Source organism: Anabrus simplex, chromosome 1 (assembly GCF_040414725.1).
Source record: "Anabrus simplex isolate iqAnaSimp1 chromosome 1, ASM4041472v1, whole genome shotgun sequence".
NCBI classification, from domain to species: domain Eukaryota; kingdom Metazoa; phylum Arthropoda; class Insecta; order Orthoptera; family Tettigoniidae; genus Anabrus; species Anabrus simplex.
Window position 1 is genome coordinate 117,117,710 of NC_090265.1, and position 25,759 is coordinate 117,143,468.

At 38.6% G+C, this 25,759-nt stretch overlaps 1 protein-coding gene across 1 annotated transcript in view; it reads left to right on the top strand.

Moving 5' to 3' along the window:
- The window catches only part of LOC136857537 (leucine-rich repeat-containing protein 15), a 98,463-nt gene that overhangs the window by 559 nt on the left and 72,145 nt on the right, over window positions 1-25,759 (top strand). The gene's annotated exons all lie outside the window — the stretch shown is intronic.

Below are 25,759 nucleotides of genomic sequence, written 5' to 3' on the forward strand. Positions count from 1 at the left end.
TAAGCGATAAGGGGAATGCAAATTCAAACATTTATAGTTGACGAGCAGAGGTACAAAATAAAAGTGGTGAGGGACCAGTCAATAACCGATACGTGAGTACATATCAGAGAAAAGTACTTTTAAAATATAATTCTTGGAATATAGAACCGAAATAGCCGAGCAAGACGGGGCTGCATAAGACATTTTTCGATTTGTTCCCTTCTACATAGGGCTGTTGAAGTAAGAACGTCAAGAATCGAACTCGTAATGCCGTTCATCATGCATACAAAGGACATAATATTTGTGTTGAAATGCATTACATACAGTAGTCTTACCTTCTGACACTTGTCAACCGGTGAAATATAAGAGTAGATTTCTTATTTTGAGTTGTGTTTAGTGTGTTTTTAGGTTACTGATTGTAATGTACTAAGTTACATTTACATTTCTAAATTCTACGTCCTCATTAGGCTACAAATAATTTGTTCAGGCTCATGCTTCTCCTGTCATAGTTACTGTTATTTATTCAGTTTGACACATCTGTTAATTCTTTTACGAAATGTCTTTCATATTTGGCATCAACGTCATTTGGTTGCTGTATTTGTTTCTTATTACAAAGACTGCTGAAACAGATGTTTCATGTGAGTATATGGCTGAAGACTTAATCAATAATGTCAAAGTCTTTCCATTTTGAAGAGTGTTTTAATCTTTCAATGATATATATTTCCAATGGGCTTTACGTCGCACCGACACAGATAGGTCTTACGGCGACGATGGGATAGGAAAAGTCTAGAAGTGAGAAGGAAGCGATCGTTGCCTTAATTAAGGTACAGCCTCAACACATGCCTGGTGTGGAAACAGGAAACCACGGAAAACCGTTTTCAGGGTTGACGACAGTGGGGTTCGAACCCACAGTTTCCCGCATGTAAGCTCACAGTTGCGTGTCCCTAACCGCACAGCCAACTAGCCTGGTTTCGATAATATCCAGAAATTGATTAGTTGCATAGTTTTGTATACGGAGGTGAGAATGGCGCCAAAACATAATGCAACCGAACATTTTGTGCAGTTAAAATCATTTGTAAAGGGATGCATTGTCTTAAATCCCCCTTTACATGGAACGTCCTGTCAGTTATGCCAAGTTGAGGTAATGTGAAATAACTGTTTGTACGTCTTTATGTACCGATAAAGAATTATTTTTTCATATTTCAGTTTCATCAAAATCTAAAGAAAAGTGCATTTGGAATAATTCATTCCATAAATATTCCGTTGACAGGAAAAACCGATTCTGAGTGGCTCAGACGGTAAGAGCGCTGGTCTTCTAGCAAAAGCTGGCGGGTTCAATCAATCAATCAATCAATCAATCAATCAATCAATCAATCAATCAATCAATCAATCAATCAATCAATCAATCAATCAATCAATCAATCAATCAATCAATCAATCAATCAATCAATCAATCACAGTTGATCTGCATTTAGGGTGGTTGTCCAGGTGGCAGATTCCCTATCAATTCTTTATCTAGTCCTTTCTTAAATAATTTCAAAGATGTTGGAGATTTATCGAACATCTCTCTTGATAAATTATTATAATCCCTAATTCCTCTTTATACGTTCTGACGGATGACAGCGGAGTGATGATCATGCCACACCTAGAGGTAAAGTAAGGGTATATTCTGCCTGAAGGCAGGTCCGAAACTCCGCAGAGGTGTGTCTGAGCCGGATTTTACGTACGATAGGGTGGCCAGTTCCTTTCCGCTCCTCCATTCCCTTACCCCCACCAACAGCGCGTTGCAACACATCCAAATCTGGACCACGCCCAATGTTGCTTAACTTCGGAAATCTCACGGGATCCGGTGTTTCAACACGGCTACGGCCGTTGGCCTAACCTGGAAGACTACCACACATTTCCCAATAAGTGAAACACAAAATTTAAGTCAGTGTATTTTTGTAGAGATTCTGAAGTTTAAACTTGATGTCCTCTTAAAATGACGCCGACTTCAGGAAGGACGATTTTTAATAATATAATATAATATAATATAATATAATATAATATAATATAATATAATATAATATAATATAATATAATATAATATCATATAAATATAATATACGTTATTATTATCATTATTATTATTATTATTATTATTATTATTATTATTATTATTATTATTATTATTATTATTATTATTATTATTATTATTATTATTATTAACAACTACATTGAAACTGGGAGATATCCTGATGGCAATGCTCACTTACAACAGCATGATAAAGAGGTAAAATTAAAACAAGTTCTATCCCCTGACCCGATGTCTGAAGCTCCAGGACACTGCCCTTGAGGCGGTAGAGGTGGGATCCCTCGTTGAGTTAGAGGGAAAAACCGACCCTGGAGGGTAAGCAGATTAAGAAAAAGAAGATTAAAGCAAACATTACGTAACAAGGACAAAAAACGTACAACAAACAATTCTGTGAAAACAAAACATTACAAGAAGTATCGAAACAAGATATTTAACGATAAAAGAATAGAAATAAAAAGGAAGTTCGTTAAAACAAAACTGACAATTAAAAATGACATGAGCGAAGTGTGCCATGATTAAGAGCAATCGCAAAGAAATTCATATGTAATTTGCGGAAAATAACTTAAAATATTTCCTTACGTGTAACGTATTTAATTAGAACGAAGACACTTAGAAATTCACCCAAAATTTACTATTACAAGGTAATCGCATGAATTCTCACCCACATATTTCCATTGCTTTAACACTACGACGTACAATGCAGTACAATGACTTACTACTAGCTTAGTATTTTATATTCAACACTAACAATGTTGTGAGATGGACAGTAGGCAATGGTATGGTGATAAACGGGGTTAAAAGTCAGGTTGTGAGTTTCACAAGTAGGAAAAGTTCTCTCAGTTTTAATTACCGCGTTGATGGGGTGAAAGTTCCCTTTCGGATCATTGTAAGTACCTAGGTCTTAATGTAAGGGAAGATCTTCATTGGGGTAATCATAAAATATGATTGTAAATGAAGGGTACAGATCTTTGCACATGGTTATGAGGGTATTTAGGGATTGCAGTAAGGATTTAGAGGAGAGGGAATATAAGTCCATGGTAAGACCCCAATTAGAGTATGGTTCCAGTGTATGGAACCCTCACCAGGATTATTTGATTGAAGAACCGGAAAAATCCAAAGAAAAACAGCTCGATTTGTTCTGAGTGATTTCCGGCAAAAGAGTAGCGTTACAAAAATGTTGCAAAGTTTGGGCTGGGAAGACTTGAGAGAAAGGAGACGAGCTGCTCGACTAAGTGGTATGTTCCGAACTGTCAGCGGAGAGGTGGCGTGGAATGACATCAGTAGACGAATAAGCTTGAGTGGCATCTTTAAAAGTAGGGAAGATCACAATATGAAGATAAAGTTGGAATTCAAGAGGACAAATTTGGGCAGATATTCGTTTACAGGTAGAGGAGTTAGGGATTAGAGTAACTTACCAAGGGAGATGTTCAGTAAATTTCCACTTTCTTTGCAATGATTTAAGAAAAGTCTAGGAAAACAACAGATACGGAATCTGCCACCTGAGCGACTGCCCTAAATGCAGATCAGCAGTGATTGTTGGCACATGCAAATGATAAATGGCTAGCATGCTGCCTTTTGATCCAATATGTCCTGGGTTCGATTCCGGGCGGCGTCGGGAAGTCTTAACCATAAGTGATTAGTTTGTCTCGCTCGGGACCTGGGTATTTGTAATATCTTCGACATCATCTTAGGTACGGCCCCATCCTCACAGACGTGCAGATCGCCTATAGGTTGTCTATTCGTAAAAGATCCGCACCAGACTTCTTGGGAGGCCGTACGCCATTGTTATTATTAATACAGGTAAGTTTATTTCCAGTGCCTAAATTCTACGATTTCCGTTAGATTGTGCTTAACACTGAAGTAGAACACTTTAATCGAGCGAGTTGGCCGTGAGATTAGGATCACGCAGCTGTGAGCTTGCATTCAAGAGATAGTGAGTTCGAATCCCACTGCAGTAGCCCTGAAGATGTTTTTCCGTGGATTCCATTTACACAGCAGGCAAATGCTGGGGCTCTACCTTAATTAAGGCTACGGCCACTACCTTCCCAACCCTATCCCTTTCTCATTCTTCCTTTGCCGTAACCTTTCCATGCGTTTTTTTTACAAGTTGTTTTACGTTGCACCGACACAGATAGGTCTTATGGTGACGATAGGACGGGAAAGGGCTAGCCGTGGGAAGGACGTAGCCTTAATGAAGGCACAGCCCCTGTATTCGCCTGGTGTGAAAATGGGAAACCACGGAAAACCATCTTCAGGGCTGCTGACAGTGGGTTCCGATGTGTTAGTGCGACATTAAACAAGTAGCCAAAAAAAAAAAAAAAACTGAAACAAAGAAAACGTAGAAATTTGCACGAAACTTACAGGATACTGAAGTCTATTCTTGAAGGATCTTACATTTCTGGGAAAAGGCTCAGAGACTGCTGTAATTATGAATTCCCCATTATTCAAAGGAATATTTGCCACAGTTCTCTGCGGTATAATTTTAATTTACGCTCATATTCAGTTCTGCTTATGTAAGAGGGCTTTCTAGTCCATTGTTTAACTCATTCCAAGCTGGCTTATTCGTATAGCCATTGTACAGTTCCCTATTCATTCTACGTCCCAGCGCCTCACACCCATACTTTTCTGTCGCACTTGTCACTCTACTTCTAAACGGCTTTCTAGCCAAGACGGTAAAGACATGATCAATGGCAGGGCACAGAGCTAAGTGCCGCGGTCCAGAAAGTGGAAGTCTTTACCTTCCACTACTTCAAGGTTCATCATGGACTGTACGGAGATGGTTTTGCTTTTTACACTAATTATAGGATTGAAAGAATGAAGCACTAACCTTGCTGCCTTTCGCTGGACCAATTCTAGTTCATAGATGAGCCGTGTTTTTCATTGGTCCCATACGGGTGGCCCATATAAAAAAGATTAAGGTAGTTTCTTAAAAGTTACGTAGATACGTAGAATCCAAACGCCGTGCAAAGTAAGTATGGAATACTTGCTGTTCCATACTTCAAAACATAATTTTATAAAGTTTTAAAATTCATCTGCAAGTGAGCTTGATTTGATATTATTGTTATTTATTTACTTATTTATTTATTTATTTATTTATTTATTTATTTATTTATTTATTTATTTATTTATTTATTTATTTATTTAATCCGTTTAGCTCCAGGGTTGGTTTACCCCGGACTCAATGAGGGATCCCACCTCTACCACCTTAAGGGCAGTGTCCTGGAGCGTGAGATATTTGGCGCGGGATACAACTGGGGAGTAGGACCAGTACCTCGCCCAAGCTGCCTCACTGGCTATGCTGAACAGGGGCCTCGTGGTGATGACAATATTCGAAGAGATATACAAGGAAGACGGAAGGAAGCAGCCATGGCCTTAAGTTAGGTACCATCCCGGCATGGAAAGTGGGAAACCACGGAAAAACCACTTCGAGGATGGCTGAGGCGGGAATCTTCCCTCTCCTCATTTAACCTCCCGAAGCTGAGTGGACCCCGTTCCAGTCGTTGTACCTCTTTTCAAATTTCGTAGCAGAGTCGGGAATCGAACTCGGACCTCCGGCGGTGGCAGCTAACTCACAGAGGCAGACTTGATTTGAGATAACAAATTAGATAATAATGTAGCTATTGATGCTTTCACGGCCCGTACTTACAGACATGATACTGTATAGGCTTTTGGGCTTATGCCGTGTCAAGAAAATAAGGTGAAATTCTTTACGTTTCGCAGAGAACTGTGCTCTGCGTCATCAGAAGAAATTCTCGACTATTCACGAGAAAGGCTTCTTAGACAAACTTTCTGTGCAATCGTCCCAATAAACATACTCTTTTGTAATATTATTCATATAAAAAATGTTGTGTCTGTGCGTACGTTCGGTTCGGATATGAGAGAGTTGATAGCATATACGATGGAGAGACTTGTCTGTCATCATGTCATAATTTCATGTACGCTCAAATTTCAAGTCCGTTTTTCATGAAATTTGCCAATATTATAGTAGAGACATCCAGAACTTCTCTACACTTGGTTGCATTTGAATCCGTTGGATAGGAGCTGAGGAATAACGTCTAGAATACCACTTCTCTGCCAGAGAGATGCGAGCAATCACTAAACAGCGACTTCCCTCGCAGTCCACGGACACTACGTCTAGATTCATTGTTGACTTCTTTCTATCAATAGTGGTTGTATTTGGTACTTCCTTGTTCGCTGTGTGGAATTCAAAGGTACTAGAACTGAACTCCTCAACGTCTTTCACACAGGACACTGATTGCGTGACTTTGTCTTTTTGTCGTGAAAACCTCTTTCTTTTTGACCCGGCGCTGGGCGTATACTAGCGCTGAAACCCCCAACACAAAACGTGACGCTATTTTGCAACTAACTATAACTGTATTGTCCAACGAGGAAAATCACTTATTTATTTTCCGTATCTCTGTCTGTCTGTCTGTCTGTCTGTCTGTCTGTCTGTCTGTCTGTCTGTCTGTCTGTCTGTCTGTCTGTCTGTCTGTCTGTCTGTCTGTCTGTCTGTCTGTACTAGCATCACGAAAACTTGGCTGAAGATAATTTAATAACAATACGGATAGGACCTATAAATTTGGGGAATAAGGCACTACAATCTAGGCTATAAATAATTTTATTCACGCTGAGTGAAATGGTAGTTTTATTTTTAAACTAGCTGGTGTACTCGTGCGTCGCTACGGAATTCTACATTGTATACATAATTGTATACACAGATAGGTCTTAAGGCGACGATGGGATAGGAAAGGCCTAACAGCTGGAAGGACGCGGCCATGGCCTTAATTAAGGTACAGCCCCAGCATTTGCCTGGTGTGAAAATGGGAAACTACGGAAAACTATCTTCAGGGCTGCCAACAGTGGGATCCGAACCCACTATCTCCCGATGCAAGTTCACAGCCGCACGCCCCTAACCGCACGGTCAAATCGCCCGGTAGGAGGAAAGGTAGAGGGAGTTGCTTTTAGTAGTAAAAGCGGAGAAAATAACACTACATTAGCCACAAATGCACAAACTTTTATGTTGTCATCCAGTCTTTAAAAAAATAAAGACGTTGTTGATTTGTTTCTATGTAAGAACCTAACGTGACATTTCTTAGAAGAACTAACTTTGCAAGTCTTTAAGGTATTAACAGATAGGCCTCTAACTTATAAGGTAGCAGGCATATATATATATATTTTTTTTTGCAAGTTGCTTTACGTCGCTCCGACACAGGTAGGTCTTCTTACGGCGACGATGAGACAGGAAAGACTAGGAGTGGGAAGGAAGCGTCCGTGGACTTAATTAAGGTACAGCCCCAGCATTTGCCTGGTGTGAAAATGGGAAACCACGGAAAACCATCTTCAGGGCTGCCGACAGTGGAGTTCGAACTAGGGAATTCAATCCCGGCCCTTATTTCTAATCCCGGGATTTCGGGATTACACTTGGTCAGTCCCGGGATCTCGGTATTATCCCGAGATTGAAAGTTACAAATAAAAAACAAGATATTCTCACAGAAATCAGCTGTTTAATTAGAAAATAAAAATTTAGACAAAAGAAACATATTTTACGGTATACACCTAGCTAATCTAATCACTCTAACTAATCAGACTTAGAGTCAGACTAACCAGATTTAAAATCACTCACTCTCTATGTTAAAATTATTCTTTTCCAAGAGTCAGAGAGATCTCTTTAAACTTACATAAAGTTAAAAAACCCTTATATAACAAACTATGCAAAAAACTTTGGAAATTAACAACAATCTCTCTGAACATAGACTAAATAGACGACTTTCATGTTGTGGCTACTCTCACCACTACTTTATACCTTCATATATTCCACATAATATAAATAACATTTGTTTGAGCGCCAGTTGCTTTTTTAAGAAAAACAACAAAATTCGGTAGAGCATACCTCTTATATCAATTATCTCAAGGCGTGAGGTGATAAACTCACATATCTGGCAATATACAGGGATATGGATCAGGACAATATTAAATTACTGTTGCATTTCCACAATTGAGGATTGTACATGGAACTGGAATCACTTATTATAATTAAAAATAAAACTGAGTTTATGACTAAATTTACGTCACAATGAACAATCATTTACGTCTTTTAATTTAACAAAAGAAATATATCGTGAGATTTGCGGTACAAAGAAAAGGAAAATTTAATCTAAACAAAAAAAGCTATTGGCATGAACTTGAAGTGAGATGTGATATCGCCGCTGATTACACTCTTCTTCATGTTATGAATGCATAACATGTCTGATGCTTTAATTACCTGTTGTCTGCATACACCGCTGTTGAACTTGAAAATTCTTGGGAAAACCTGTGAGCTGAAGTCGGGAGCCGTCTGTTGTAATCTTCTTATATAACAAGGAGTTGGCCTACATACCATGTACGCGTGTAGGGAGCTCCAATGTAATTACGTCCACTCAATATATTTTAAATAATTGGAAAATGTTATTGAGACATCTTGTGAAGTCCATCCTCACAAGAAGATGATGTTTCTTTATCAGCATAGTACCCGTCTCTGCTCGGATACAAGCACCACTTGTAGACTTCCTCGATGATTACCTCTTCAAACACAACTCTTAGCTCTGACCATCACACTAAGACCACTTCTTCCATTTGATACATCTGACTGTTACATATGATCTGCACGATATGAACTGCTTATGAACTGAGTACTATCAACTGAATAGATATGATGAACTGAGTACTGTGAACTGAGTGATATCATCTGCCTCTCTCACTACCGTTGCCTCGACTTATATCACCTCGCGATGACGACTCATCTCCCCACTCACTGTTCATCCCTTCCACTTCCACATACAGTAGCTGGCGAATACTGACACTTGGTCGCAATCACGTGTCCACGCACTGATGTCATCAGTCACGCGCTGTCTAAGCGTACCCAAGCGGACCAAGAATGACTATACCGAATGCGTCACCGGGAAATCTCCTTGTACACAACATTCCCAGTTAAACATAGCCTCGATTGCAAAATACTATGCCAGCTCATCTAGCCAAAGTTACAAGCCACAGCATGACAATATGAAACCAACAAATCTCACTTACTACAATACAGAATAATTACAAACATATTCACTTAACCTATGATTAAATACAATAATATACGCGATATCTAATTATTACAGTCTAAATGATGAGAAAAAGAATATATAAAATCTAATGAATAGGGTTAATAATAAAAATAATAATAATAATAATAATAATAATAATAATAATAATAATAATAATAATAATATATACAGAATGGAGTCTGTAACCCTGTTGTACGGTTACAGAACGCCTCCCTCATGAAATAATCGATTAAATGAATCGATTGATTCATGAAATATCTACACAATCACCTGAAATCGAGTACACCATAGATACATGTATAAAAATGCCCTTTACAAATTTGGTACGTAATATCATCCATCTGGATGTTCGTTGTTACACATATAAAACATTTATCAATTATCATTTTCACTTTGATTATACAGTATTATTTACATACAGATTACATTTCTTTCTCACTTCTGTCGTTTCAAACGTTCATTGAGTGTTCAAAATTAATTCTCGAAGACATTTCATTATATACACTGTCTCCAAGCACTGGAGTTTATTGCACTGCCGTGCTCACTTAATATCACAACACACGCTAATTTCACTGAAGTCCTGTTCGCAATGCCAGCTTCATAAAATATGGTGAATTAACATAATAATGAAACTTAATCAACAAACTCACATGATATATTTCTTAAGATTTCTTATATTGTATGTGCCTACGATATTTCCTTCCTTGTCTTCTAATGAATAAGCACATTTCCCAATCCGTTTCACTACGGTGAAGTATCCCTGATATAACAAGAAAAACTTAGAAAATTGACCAGCTTCTGCTGATGACGGGAGTGGCACTCTGAGTAAAACCTTGTCACCAAGCTCAAATTCATCCAATATAGTCCTACAAAAGTTAAGTTATCAATAACATTAAATTTGTGTTCGTAAAGATGTGTTCTACCAGGCCGATCGCTAAAAACATCACTATGTGATATCAATAATTCACACAATTCGTCCTTCTGACTTTCCGCTAAATTACATTTCTCCACTGTCTCATACAATTCATCTCTAGAATCTCTCTGTATGGACACATGGCAGACATCAATATTTTTCCTAATATTAGGAATTTCACAAGATCCTTCCGTTCTAGAACACACTTTATTCGCACTAATTTCTGACAAAACATCATATGGTAAACTGACTTCCCTGCTACTCTTTCCCCAAATAAGATTGACATTACACAGATCAAAATTTAATTTAGCCTTGTGACACGTTAACCAGTCGGTACCTAAAATAACGGCATAAACTAAATTAGGCACAACTAAGCATGGTTGGAAAATACATTCTCCACTTATGCTAATGGGGACAGCTATTTGTTTATTCACTCTTTGAGACTTGTTTCCAACAGCTGTTACGATGAACGTATTCCTCACTGGAATTTCCGCTACCTCATACTTCTCTCTCAAAACTTCCTCATACAGCTTGGAATTTACACATGACTTCTCACTACCAGAGTCCAACAAAATCTTACCTTTTCTGCCCCATATCAGCAGTTCAATCGTCGGTGTAACAGTAACACTACTTAAATTATCCTCATTACATAATATAAGATCACTTAACAAATCTTGCCTTATATCTAAATTTAAATTACACTTATAAAATTTATTGTCTACGATTAAGTCGTCACTTAAAATATTTGAATTATTGCTACTTAGGTCACAATCATGTTCACTTACAACTATAGGCTGGTCGACGTTGTCATACTTATCTACCTTATACGTGAACTCACCATTTACGGACTGTCTCAGTGACCTGTTTATACAGTCCGTTGCGTGTTTAAAGTACTTGGTTCGGTTACGACTTGTTGGTTACACACCTCAGTCGGCCTCCCCTGTTGCCTATTTCCTCTAGCGTCATTATTATTATTATTATTATGGCCTGTATTCTCCCGCCTCCCAGCTTCTGGTTGATTACCATAATCACGCCTCCCAGTCCTGAAATTTTCCGAACTATTCTGATAATTTCTCTCCCTGTGGAAATTATTATTAGGTCTCTCCTGATATTCTCTTCTGTAGTTACGATTATTCATAGTCCTGTCCTGATTATTAGATTGGTTACCCCTTCCTTCTACATTCCTATTTAGTGTCCTACTATTATTCAAGCTACTACCTAAAGCATCAAAACTTTCCAACAAAATCTCCATTTCCTTAATAGTCTCCACTCTTTGCATACAAACAGCTTCTCTTATTCTATCGGGATAGTGCTTAGCCATAAGTCTAACTATATCAGCCTCAGGTCCAATACATTCTAAATTTCTCCACACCAAAACATGAGCCAAAAAGTATTCAGTCATTCTAACACCCTCGTTAGAATTATACCTGCCAAACATTACTCTCTCTCTCTCTCTACTCTGAACACCTTCACTCCAAAATTTAGCCATGAATTTCTCCTTAAATTCAGTTAGACTAGACATCGAGCTTTTATATACTTGAAACCAAGACTTAGTCTCTCCTACGAAAGCATTAGATAAGATCTCCAATACAGTTTCCCAGCTAATAATATTGTCTCTTAATTGAACAGCAAATTTCTTCTCTACTACTCTCATAAATTCCATCGGGTTAAATTCTTTCCCAGAAAACTTAGGTAAGTCATGATCTCTAGTGATTAAACCATTATTTACAATTATCTCACGTACATTCTTACTATCACGCACTTCTTGCTGGAGTACTCTCTGGCAACTCAGAAATTTTTCTTCCACTGTTTCCTCAGTCTTTTCTTGAATTTTTCTTAATTCCTCCAACTATTTTTCCGATTCTCTCACCTTCTGTGATAATGATTTTTGTTCACTCTCTAGATCACCTACTTCTCCAAGTTTTCTTTCCACATGTTCTACCCTACTAATACATTTCCTAGTTTCTTGCCCCACTATATTGGTTATCTTTTCAAACCTTTCTTCTACTAACTCATTGATTTCTCCTTTATTAGACTCGATCTTGGCGCCTAATTCATCAATCTGTTTGATGCATGTCTCACTAATTTGCTCTATTTCCGTATGGAGATTGCTCCGACCCAATTCCATCTCAGCTCTGATGTCACTACACTCCCTATTTACCTTACTTTCTAAATTATTAATTTGCTTACTTATTTCTAACACCTTATGATCTATCTTATTACTAACATCATCAATCTTCTTATTAATACTATTTATGACATTACTCTGAGCTTCAATTTTCCCACTCATAATATTATTCTGAGATTCAATTTTCTCACTAATGACCGCTTCAATTTTCTCACTCATAATATTATTCTGAGATTCAATTTTCTCACTCATAATATTATTCTGAGATTCAATTTTCTCACTCATAATATTATTCTGAGATTCAATTTTCTCACTAATGACCGTTTCAATTTTCTCACTCATAGCATTATTCTGCTCAGTCATTTTGGACATCAGCAAATTAAATAAACCCAGGTCAATCACCCCTTTACTTTGATCTTGCGTGACAGCGTTTTCCTCAGTTTTTACTATTTTCTGACTTTCAGCAGGTCCCACCTTAGTCACCAACTTCCTATTTATGTTACCACCTTGGATTTCCTTGGACACAATAACCTCAGCCTCATCACCTGACTGCATATTGCTATCCTTGTCCATCTTCGGTTTCCTACTAATTTTTCGCGATCTCAAAGCTATTTCCCCTTGCACTTCCTTTGACATTACCCCTTAAATACAAACTTCAACAAAATGACCTTCCTAACATTACTCGGTGAATTTAACATGTGCGTACTCATTAAAAGAACTGATCCATGTATATTGCCATTCAGAAACACTTTTTCTGAACCTTTCGAGCCCCACGCTGGGCGCCACTTTGTGGCTACTCTCACCACTACTTTATACCTTCATATATTCCACATAATATAAATAACATTTGTTTGAGCGCCAGTTGCTTTTTTAAGAAAAACAACAAAATTCGGTAGAGCATACCTCTTATATCAATTATCTCAAGGCGTGAGGTGATAAACTCACATATCTGGCAATATACAGGGATATGGATCAGGACAATATTAAATTACTGTTGCATTTCCACAATTGAGGATTGTACATGGAACTGGAATCACTTATTATAATTAAAAATAAAACTGAGTTTATGACTAAATTTACGTCACAATGAACAATCATTTACGTCTTTTAATTTAACAAAAGAAATATATCGTGAGATTTGCGGTACAAAGAAAAGGAAAATTTAATCTAAACAAAAAAAGCTATTGGCATGAACTTGAAGTGAGATGTGATATCGCCGCTGATTACACTCTTCTTCATGTTATGAATGCATAACATGTCTGATGCTTTAATTACCTGTTGTCTGCATACACCGCTGTTGAACTTGAAAATTCTTGGGAAAACCTGTGAGCTGAAGTCGGGAGCCGTCTGTTGTAATCTTCTTATATAACAAGGAGTTGGCCTACATACCATGTACGCGTGTAGGGAGCTCCAATGTAATTACGTCCACTCAATATATTTTAAATAATTGGAAAATATTATTGAGACATCTTGTGAAGTCCATCCTCACAAGAAGATGATGTTTCTTTATCAGCATAGTACCCGTCTCTGCTCGGATACAAGCACCACTTGTAGACTTCCTCGATGATTACCTCTTCAAACACAACTCTTAGCTCTGACCATCACACTAAGACCACTTCTTCCATTTGATACATCTGACTGTTACATATGATCTGCACGATATGAACTGCTTATGAACTGAGTACTATCAACTGAATAGATATGATGAACTGAGTACTGTGAACTGAGTGATATCATCTGCCTCTCTCACTACCGTTGCCTCGACTTATATCACCTCGCGATGACGACTCATCTCCCCACTCACTGTTCATCCCTTCCACTTCCACATACAGTAGCTGGCGAATACTGACACTTGGTCGCAATCACGTGTCCACGCACTGATGTCATCAGTCACGCGCTGTCTAAGCGTACCCAAGCGGACCAAGAATGACTATACCGAATGCGTCACCGGGAAATCTCCTTGTACACAACATTCCCAGTTAAACATAGCCTCGATTGCAAAATACTATGCCAGCTCATCTAGCCAAAGTTACAAGCCACAGCATGACAATATGAAACCAACAAATCTCACTTACTACAATACAGAATAATTACAAACATATTCACTTAACCTATGATTAAATACAATAATATACGCGATACCTAATTATTACAGTCTAAATGATGAGAAACAGAATATATAAAATCTAATGAATAGGGTTAATCATAATAATAATAATAATAATAATAATAATAATAATAATAATAATAATAATATATACAGAATGGAGTCTGTAACCCTGTTGTACGGTTACAATGTAACAACATAATAAGTAGGTAGAAATTTGCTTAGCAAAATGTATTTAAAAATAACATTAACCAGTCACAGTTCACATTTCTCGTAAATATAAAGAAAACTAATTTAATAGCAACATTCTAGTTTGAATTGCGAAAATATGATCTGAGAAATAACAACGCGTCCAGTGTCTCATCACCAAACCTGCTTCTCAATTTGTTGCACATATATGCAGCTGCTGAGAAAGCGTGTTCAGGTTCGATGGAAGTTGGAGGAATCGTTAGTAAATACTTATAAGCCTGTTCTAGGTTATAGCTCCGAGTAGAATTTGAAGACTCGTATAGGTTCATTTCTTTCTTAACAATTCTGGAAAATTCATTTTCATTTAATGCTTCAGGAGACATAATTTTCATGCTGTTTTCTATTTCCAGCTGAAGTTTTTGTTTGAGCGTCAAATCACTTTTTCTGTATTTGCAGGCTCGATTTGAATATTTTGTTCTTCCACTTCGTCATTTTTTACCATTTAATATCTTAATTAAGGAAACAATGTGTTTTTTATCAGGACTTTGCTCAGACTTGAAAATGTACGCTTTGTTTCATCATCGAACGCCAACGCCACATTGTCACTATGAGGATTTTGTAGGTAGCATAATACGCCACTCAACTCATTTCTTCGGCGATCTTTCATGCGCTTTTGTAAATATATCTTGGATTTAGAAGCCAACTCGGAGCTACTGTCATTTAACTGCTTAAAAAGAAACTTTAGGGCAGCACCAGTTGTGCATAAATACGCATCAGTGCGACAAAGTGCTTCTACAGTTAATTTGACTGGAGCTAAGACTTTAATGATTTCATCGATGAGCTCGAAATCGGACTCTTCCAACTGCACTGGATTATTTAAAGCTATAAGCGGCTTTTTGACGCTAAATTTCAAGAAGGCACTCACTCATCTCACACACACGGGAGAGGTAATGTACCATTGCACGCAATTGTGGTCAGATTTTCACGCACATAGGGGATGAACTCATGCGCTAAACGAAAACAGGCATTTACACACCGAAAAGACGCATAAATAACGCACTGAGAGTTTCGCTTCACGCATTCTATTTTGCAAATTTTTAAAAATGATGTCAATCCCGAAAATCCCGGGATCCCGAAAACGTAATCCCGAAATCTACGGGATTGAAAAGCGATCGGGATCCCGGGGTCGAATCCTCTAGTTCGAACCCACTATCTTTCGAATACTGGGCATAATTTCTAATAATAAAGTGTTAGTAGGAAAATGTTTGAAAAGCTGTGCAGGAGCAATTTACAAACCATTTTTCAAAACCCATAGACGAAACACAAAAAGTAAATAACTGTTTGGTACTGGTCATTTATTTAAAATCTTAATAAATTACTAGCTTAATCAAGCTGACAAATCCTGAATTTGACAACCCTGAGTCAGACTAAAAAATGTCTATCTGAGTCTATCTAGTGCGGCCTTGGCTTGCTCCTGCCCTGGACCAAAAGGTGTTGTACCAGACACTTTTAGAGCTACAAAATGTAAACCTGTATACTAATGCTTTTACATGAGGATTCTCAGAGAAAAATTCTGATTTCGCTTGTCAACAATGTTCTGGAAAACGAAAACGTCATGTTTAAAACATGCTGTAAATAAATAAATAGTTTTAAACGTTTTGTTGGCAAATGTATATACATCTTTCGTAATATATTATTGAATAACAATAGAAAAGTTACCATAGACAAACTCATGGCTAAGAAGAAGAAATCCTCAGGAAAGTAAAAATGTATAAACTGAAACCTTAGGAATTGTTAGGTAAGTTTTAAGTTGCAGCTTAATTTCTAAGAAAGGTTTCAGACTATTGTTGTGAATTACCGTCATGTATTTTCCTAGTAACATTACAACTATTTGTATACGTATCATGCGTTCTAATATTTTTCATGATACCGTGTTCAGTTACAAGTGACAGATGTCAGCATAATTTTAAGTAAAGAAATGTACGTATACTGCCCAGCTAGTTTTCTCCCCGCATAAAACTGGTGTAGTACCTATACAAGCCTAAGTAAAGCCACAATTGAAGGAGTGTTTGTCTGTCATTCACAAATATATTGAGAAAACGAGGTTTCAACAGCTGAAATTAGTACCAGTTATGTTGTGTTGTGTCTTCCTTATAAGAAAGGATACAATGAACCTCTCACGAACACGACTTTTGTACTTTTTTAAAGAAAAAATATGTTTCTATCAGCGAAGTTATTGCCTCATTCGCAATGATGACGTAGATACAAAGCAATATCTATCGGTAAGATGTCGAACTTCGTACATCGTGAATTATATTGCCTTCAACATGTGCTGTATAAAAAAAGGGGGGGGGGGAGGATGTTCGGGAGTTAAGCTGGTACCAGATATGGGCTACAAGATTAATGCAATGAAGACCATCATACTTAATTTTTTTTGTAAAAATGTCTATCTTTCAACAAAATTAATACATTTTTTTCATTTATCTCTGTCGATAACCACGAAATACAGCGGCCCCCCTGTTGGTCGTAGTCGTTAAAGCGTCAAGTTTATGTGGTCTAACACCGTGGTTAGCTAGCTCGAGTCCCGCTGGTAGAAAAAAGTTACCATCAGAATGTTGGCCAGAGGGTACGCCGTGGAGGTGGTGGCATACAATTCCTAATCACTAGGATGTGTGCCAAAAGTCTGGATTAAATTCCAAACCACTCTCCAGTACTCGCATGGAGGAAGGGCATATAACGCATTTGATGGTGATTCGTTTTGGACAGTTGTATATAGCTTCCTCAAGAGTACTCAGATCCATAGACGTCAAAGTACAACTCCGAACTACAACCGCACTCAATATGAATTGTAAGGAAAGACTACGGCATCCCACTCGGAAGGGTGAGGTTAGAATCTCGGTCAATCTTGGGTCAATATTTTCATCTCAAGAATCACGTGAAGTTAGGAAGGGCATCCGGCATTAAACCCCAGGCAAAAACTAAAATGAACCTGGGTGACTCCAGTGACCCCAGAAATAACTGGGATACGCTGAAGAAAGCTTACATTGTAGTCCGCCTGTGTGGTGTAGTGATTAGTGCGATTAGCTGCCACCCCCAAAGGTCCGGGCTCGATTCCCGGCTCTGACACGAAGTTCGAAAAGTGGTACGAGGACTGAAACGTTGTGCACTCCACCTCGCACGGTCAGCTAAATATAGGGGGTGGGGGACGGTCAATTTCCACCTCACCCGTCCTGACGTGATTTTCCGTGGTTTCCCACTCCTCCTCCACGCAAATGCCGCGATGGTACCTAGATTGAGGCCACGGCCATTTCCTTCCCCTTCCGATATTCCCATCACTCCACCAGGCCCTTTTTCAGATGGCAGGTGAGGTCGTCTGGACTAGGTACTGGTCCTTTTTCTCAGTTGTATCCCCGACCGAATGTCTCACGCTCCAGGACACTGACCTTGAGGCGGTAGAGGTGGGATCCCTCGCTGAATCCGAGGAAAACCCAATCCTGGAGGGCAAACGGATTAAGAAAGTAAGAAAGACAGAGAAAGTGACAAATTCTTGGCTAGCTGAGTTTCCAGTTATCTCCTTGAAATTGAAGTGAATTTCCGTGTTGGTTTAAAGTTCCAGAAATCCGGTGTGCAGATCATAAGGAGGATCAGTGTTATCTTTATAGAAAATTTCAAGATTTTGTTTATCATTCTGGATATCTGAAAACGTGTCTTCGATAATCAGGACTTTGAAATATTGCACATGCTCCTTAAAAGTCCCTTGAGTGCCACAACTGGCACGCGTGCCCTCGGTTGGCCGCCCGTTCCTTAATTAATCAATCACAAACAATCACCTCTGATCTGCCTTCAGGGCTGTCGCCTAGGTGACAGGTTCGCTGTCAGTTGTTTATCTAGTCTTATCTTTAAAGGTTTGAAAGAAGTTGGAAATTAATTGAATCTCTCTCTTGATAAATTATTCAAGTCCCTAATTACTCTTATAAACGAATATTTGGCTCAATTTTATGTCTTAAATTACAACTTTGTTTACCTATTCTGATCTTTAACACAAATATAATCCACTCGTGCTAATTCCTCTACTAACGTAATTCCACGCCATCGGCTCACAATATGCCGCTTAGCCGAACAGCTCGTCGCCTTACTCCCAAGCCGTCCCAGCCCATAGTTTGCGACATTTTAATTAACACTACCCTTTTGTCGGAAATAACCCAGAAGAAAACGTGCCACTTTCCTCTGGCTTTTTCCTGGTTCTCAAACTAAGTAATCATGGTGAAAGTCTCATACACTGGAATCATATTATAATATTGAGGCTTACCATTGACTCATATGTCCTATCCTTCACTTCCTAACTTCAATGCCTAAATACATGTATAACTATATAAAGAGGTCTGTAACCTTTATTTACAACTTCATTTATGTGATTCACCCAATGAAGACCTTTCGTTATATAAATACTTAGGTACCTAACTGTGATCCCCATGACGTACGTTCATTCCATCAACATAGTATTAAAACGAAAGGACTTGACATCTTTATGTCACTTAGAACCTGACTTTTCTAACACACCTTTACTAACATGCCATTGTCGCCTATACATCTCACAACATTGTGGAGTCTTTTTGCAGTCGCTTACAATCCTTTATCTTATGTTATTACTCTATTCAGCATGGCATCATTCGAAAAAACCTAATCTGTGATTACAGTCTTTACTCATGTAATTTATATCTTTGTCGAGTAATTAGTCCGATGGCTGGTTTGACCTTCAACAGCTCTACCATATATATACAGAATGTTAGGGGTATACGTGCAGATATTTATTGTAGCAATAGAGAACGATGTGACGAACCAATATATTTATATATATACATATTAAACTTTTAGTAATCCCCGGAAGTTACGTTCATGAGCAAAAGGATACGATGTTCGTAGAATAGGTAATATGCCTTGTTCGTGTGACTGATTCCTTCGATAACAGGCAAATTATGCGCCAAACTTGTTTCTGTTTATGTTTAAGAGCAAACGCACTAATACAACAGCTTAACGCTACTGATACAATGCCACGAGATGTTATCTTACATTGTTGCCAAACTTTTTTTTGCTATTGGCTTTACGTCGCACCGACACAGATAGGTCTTATGGTGACGATGGAACAGGAAAGGGATAGGACTGGGAAGGAACCGGCCGTGGCCTTAATTAAGGTACAGCCCCAGTATTTGCCTGGTGTGAAAATGGGAAACCACGGAAAACCATCTTCAGGATTGCCGGCAGTGGGGTTCGAACCCACTGTCTCCCAAATACTGGATACCGGCCGCACTTAAGCGACTGCAGCCATCGAGCTCGGTAATGTTGCTGAACTAGTTATATGTTTAAGAGCAACTGAACTACGATAACAGCTGAAGGTTGCTTCTAGGGCATGCCATGTTACGTAACATTTTTGCCAGACTGGGTTTGTGGTTGTTAGTATTTTGTTTCCGTTTTAGGCTTCTCAAAGCCTTTCTCGTGGACAGTCGAGATTTTATTCTGATGACGCATAGTGAAGTTCTCTGCGAAACGTGAAGAATTTCACCTAATTTTCTTGACACGGCATAAGCCCAATAGCCTACAACATGTCTATTCTTAGGTATTATTTATGAATTACGTTATAAGCTCAGTTCCATTTCAACCAACGAATATGTCCATACAAATCCGGATAACACAATAATTACATTTATAGAAAAAGGTTTGTACGAGTACAAAATAGTACTCGGTGACAACACGAGAAGTTACAAGAGTGGATACGTAGGTAAGGATTAGGTGTACTTGTCACAGGTTTTCGAGTACAGGAATTGGTCTGGCATGTGCTTCTACCACCCCTACTTGCCCAGCGGCTACGGGAAAGAACAGCGACATGTGTTGGCCTTCCATAAAAACAGGTTTAACAACCCCTATAGTCTGCTACTTTACTCTACTACACGAGGGCAGTATGACATAACCGGCGTTTCTTACTACGGCCGTTCAAAATACATTAGGTCCTTTAATATTTGGCTAATCCATGGGGAAACTAATACTACAAGGTAAAAAGTACATAGCATATGCTCTGAGATGTATTTTTCTTTACCTATTAGCAAAATATCTGCACGTATACCCCTAACTCTCTGTATATAGCCCGATATCACTCGTCACCCATGTCGGGGAAAAAGGAGATAATTAAACGTTTTCATTTTTTTAGTTCTTGCAGTAACCTACTAAAGTCAACGGTCTCTATCTTTTGACACTAACAACATTACTCATTTCGTCATAACATTGAAGAAATAGCCGAACTTTTCCTCCAGGTTATTCAAGAATACAAAACAGTCCCCGGTAAGACCCAGATAAGTTATCTTGTTAATATTCTGAATATTGTTAAGAAAAGTGGCTACAACCATATAAGTCTATTTGTTTTATGTGTAATACATTCTCTGTGGTAGTGGAGGACACCGACATTATTATCCTTTAAATGAATTATTGACAGTGAATTTTTACAGCTGCCTCTGTTGAAGAGAACTATTAAATGTTAGTATCTAACAATACACAAATGTGACATACACGCTTCGGTTTTCACAGGTTCATATAAGAAAATAATTGTTGTTCAGTACAGGACAAGTCGATTTCATTCACGATCAAAAGCAGATAATTAATTCATTTTTAATTAAACAAAATTCAACCGAAACCACTATTTAAAAGCAGTTTCATGTAAGGCAGAGTGATTTGAGAACATTTGGTGAATCGGTGATTTCGTATTGTTTACAAACAAATGCTTCCACTGAGAAATTACATTTTTTTGCTTATCTTTTTATTTTCTGGGATGAGTGATATCTACAGTATATTATATAAGGACAAAAGATATTGTCAGCGGGAACCCTTTCTTAATCATTACAAGCTAGCCTGCTTGATGGCCATGATCGTTTAGGCGTTGGTGTGACACCGTAATTAGCCGGTTCGAGTCCCGTTGGTAGAAAAAATGTTTACCTTCAGATCCAGCAGTGTAAGAGAGGTAATGGTCTGAAATTTGTAATCACTAGATTGCGTGCCAAAAGCCTGGTTTGAATTTCATTCCTCTCCGTAGTGTAATGAGGGCATATAACGATGTTGATGGCGATTCTTCCATCGGATAGATTCGTAAAGCTTTGAACAGATCTCTTTGTGTTATCCGACACCAGGTTTCACCCTCTTCCTGCCTCATTATTATTATCATCTTCCAACATCCACATGCGCAGGTCATCTATGGGAGTCAAGTAGAAAGACCTGCACCAGAACACTCCCTACACTCAAATCCATACGATAAATTAATGAGTTTATTTATCAAATATAAACTTCACCTACTCTAATTTTCTAAGCCTTGTATTCTAGAAATATAGCTACTCATTCAATCACTATTTTGTCTATGAAGTATCTATGAAGTGCGTATGAAGTGTATTACATGAATTTCGAATACACAATAGAACTAAAGGACACCCTGCAACCAATGCGACGTAAACTTAGTGTGATAAAACACAGTGACTCATTTGAGCGACGTCACGGGTACATCATCTGAAGATCGAAGTCCTTTACACTGCAGAACATAGCGCATCGAGTCATGGTCACATCATCTCATGGACGTGTGAAGGACGTGCACATCTCTTACACTTCATGCTCCCACTGAGAGGCACAAGGACAACCATATCATCAAGCTTGCTTGCGTATTGCTTGATAACCGTGTTATTTTGGTCTTTCTAGGGCAATGCAACAGCTACGTAGAGATGAGGAGGTTAACACAAGGGAAAATGGCATGGAGAGCCACAACATGAAACTATAAATATTACACTTTGATAGATCCGTGTCGGCCCCGCGGTGTAGGGGTAGCGTGCATGCCGTTTACCCAGAGGCCCCGGGTTCGATTCCCGGACAGGTTAGAGATTTTTACCTGCATCTGAGGGCTGGTTCGAGGTCTACTCAGCCTACGTGATTACAATAGAAGATATAAATGAGCGTTAAGATGGCGGACACGGTCTAGAAAGTCAAGTATAACGGCCGAGAGGATCCTTCGTGCTGACCACACGACACCTCGTAATCTGCAGGCCTTCGGGCTGAGCAGCGGTCGCTTGGTAGGCCATGGCCTTCAGGGATGTTGCGCCATGGGGTTTGGGTTTGGTTTGCTTTTGATTGATCCGCCTTGTCAATACATTACAGTACCGTATTGACCAGCTCCATGGCTAAATGGTTAGCGTGCTGGCCTTTGGTCAGAGGAGTCCCGGGTTCTATTCCTGGCAGGGTCGGGAATTTTAACCATCATTGGTTAATTTCGCTGGCACGGGGGCTGGGTGTATGTGTCGTCTTCATCATCATTTGATCCTCATCACGACGCGCAGGTCGCCTACGGGAGTTCAATAAAAAGACCTGCACCTGGCGAGCCGAAAATGTTCTCGGACATTCTCGGCACTAAAAGCCATACGCCACTTCATTTCAGTACCGTATTTATAGCCTAACACACATTAATACACGAGTGCACGTTTCGAGAATATGAAAATATTTTCTTCTCGGGCTCCTGGTTGAAAATCACTTAGGCACATTTGGCCTGTTAAAATACTAACATAAAACTAACATAAAACTATCTACAAACTATATCTAATAAAATTCAAACACGAATTTTACCTCCATATTGCGCCAAATATCCTCATCACTTAAAATGCATTTAAACGTCCATGTGTGATATTGCACTGTTAAAGTTTTCAATATTTATTTTATGTTACAACTGCGTGCGCCTCATGTTACAAAGATCCTTCATTTATTTGTAACTTTGAAATTTATACTGTACCCAAGGGGAGTAATTATGAAATCAAAATTATATTAAAAGAAGGAGGTTGAAAGAGATAGCTTAGCTTTAAGAAAGGGATACATCTGTTCTAGGATTGATTGGTGTTTTAGGGCAGTGGTTCTGAAACTATGGTAATGCGAACCCCTAGGGGTACGTCTGAGAATTTTAGTGGTGTACGCGAGCAGCCTTCAGGGAAAAATGAAGAAAATTGAAATATGTAAATAAACAAGTTAATTAAAATGCCTTAATAATACGCTGGTGAGCAGATAAAAGGTAAGTAAATTTTTATTACAGGTACTGGGGAGTTCTCTCAGTTATTAGCCAGGTACTCATATTTTGGAACATATAATTTTAGGATTTTTGTTGGGGTACATTGAACGTTTAGCATGAGTGAGGGGTAAAATCTCATTGTAGTTCGAGAACCTCTGTTTTAGGGAGTAAAACACAGGGGTAATAAGTGGCTGCTAAAATACACTTTTTCTGATTCTGCCTCGTATTTAATTTTTATCCTTTTCAGGTTGGATTTTCCACTGTACCTCTACTTGCAGTAACAAGATCATCAATAGCGAGCTAACATATAGGTACTCAGTAACAGATTATGGGGTATTTGGCTCAGGATAAGTAAAACTGTAAGGGAAGAGATTACGATATCTTGGCTGATATGTGGTATCCCTGTCATAAGGCGTTTGTAGAGTGCCCCTGCACTGCAGAGAAAACAACATTACAGAAACCATACCGAGTCCGAAAGACACACGGTTGTTAGAAACGTTGTCCCACGACTCTTACCTAAAGCAACATCAATTCGTCGTTGTTCTGGCAAAAGGTCGTACTCACAATGGTCTTCCTATCCATTATTTTCCTTAAGACTGGTCACCCCTCCCAGCCACATTTGGATATGCAGATCATCAGAACAATTTCCGTTGTGTTCATTTTCATATGCTATGGTGTAAAGGAAAATGAACCTTAAGTACATTATACTGGAGGAGTGTGTCAAAAAGTCATGCAAACGTACATTCCTAGAGTGCTGTACGGATAGGTTCGTTTTTCCTTTACACGTCAGCATAGGAAAACGAACACAACGAATATTGTTCTGATGGACTAAATATCAATTTATGGCTGGGAGGCGTGACCAGTCTTAACGAAAATAAAGCATAGGAAGATCATTGGGAGATATGACATTTTGCCCTAACAGCGAAGAACTGTCTTCAGGAAGAGCTAGATCATTCTAATATTCTCAACATTGCACACACCAAGTTGTAGATTACTTTAGAATCTATCTTCATGATATTTCAACGTATCGCTCAAGCCTTCACCTTAACCTCCCGTTCAGTACACTAACATTGCATCATACGAGCTGCAACAGGATAAAAGCAGAAATATCTGGGCGCGCCATCTCATTGCATCTCACCAGACGTGACCTCTGACAGAAAAGTGCGTCACATTTTTATAGGCAAGCGAAATGTCATTTCAATAATAAAAGTTTCCATTATACTGCAGTTCTTTCAATGTACTCATATAAAGGAAGTGTTATTGAACCCGGTCGGGCGAAAAGCTTATTTGCATATCACTCCAACTACCTGAACATAATTTCCGAACGTGACGCTGCAGACACGGTAAGAAGAGCTCAGAAGGTACATGGAGACTTCAAAAATATAAATCCTCTATATTTTCGACGTGGAGTTCGAACTAATAATAATGGAATATTTACGCATGACAGCATTCAAGAAGATAAGAATCATGGAGGAACCTGACAATCTCGAACCCAAGAAATAACAGAGGTCACTTCTGTCAGTTGTGTTAACCTGTGTTGTTTCTACACATTCGGTTGTAAAGTTCGGAAAGTAATCATTTATGAAAATTGTGTATTTGGACACCATACACAAAATCCACAGTTCTAGACCATCGGGCAAGCAACTCAATGTTGAAAATATCCTATTGATATGAGCTACAAATTTTAGGTGAATAAAATATAATAACATATGAGAACGTATTCTTTATTTATTCCTAAAATTTAAAATCCTTTTCTTATTCATGGTTATCCGGTTGATTAGATTAGCAGTTTGCCTTTTTGTACCACTACGAGCGCTAATGTAAGTCAATGCATTGTTTCACTTAAGCGGCACTACGAGCGCTAATGTGAGTCAATGCATTGTTTCACCTAAGCAGCACTACGAGCGCTAATGTGAGTCAATGCAGAGTTTCACTTAAGCACCACTACGAGCGCTAATGTGAGTCAATGCATTGTTTTACTTAAGCATCACTACGAGCGCTAATGTGAGTCAATACATTGTTTCACTTAAGCACCACTACGAGCGCTAATGTGAGTCAATGCATTGTTTCACTTAAGCACCACTACGAGCTATAATGTGAATCAATGCATTGTTTCACTTAAGCAGAACTATGAGCGCTAATGTGAGTCAATGCATTGTTTTACTTAAGCACCACTACGAGCGCTAATGTGAGTCATGCAATGCA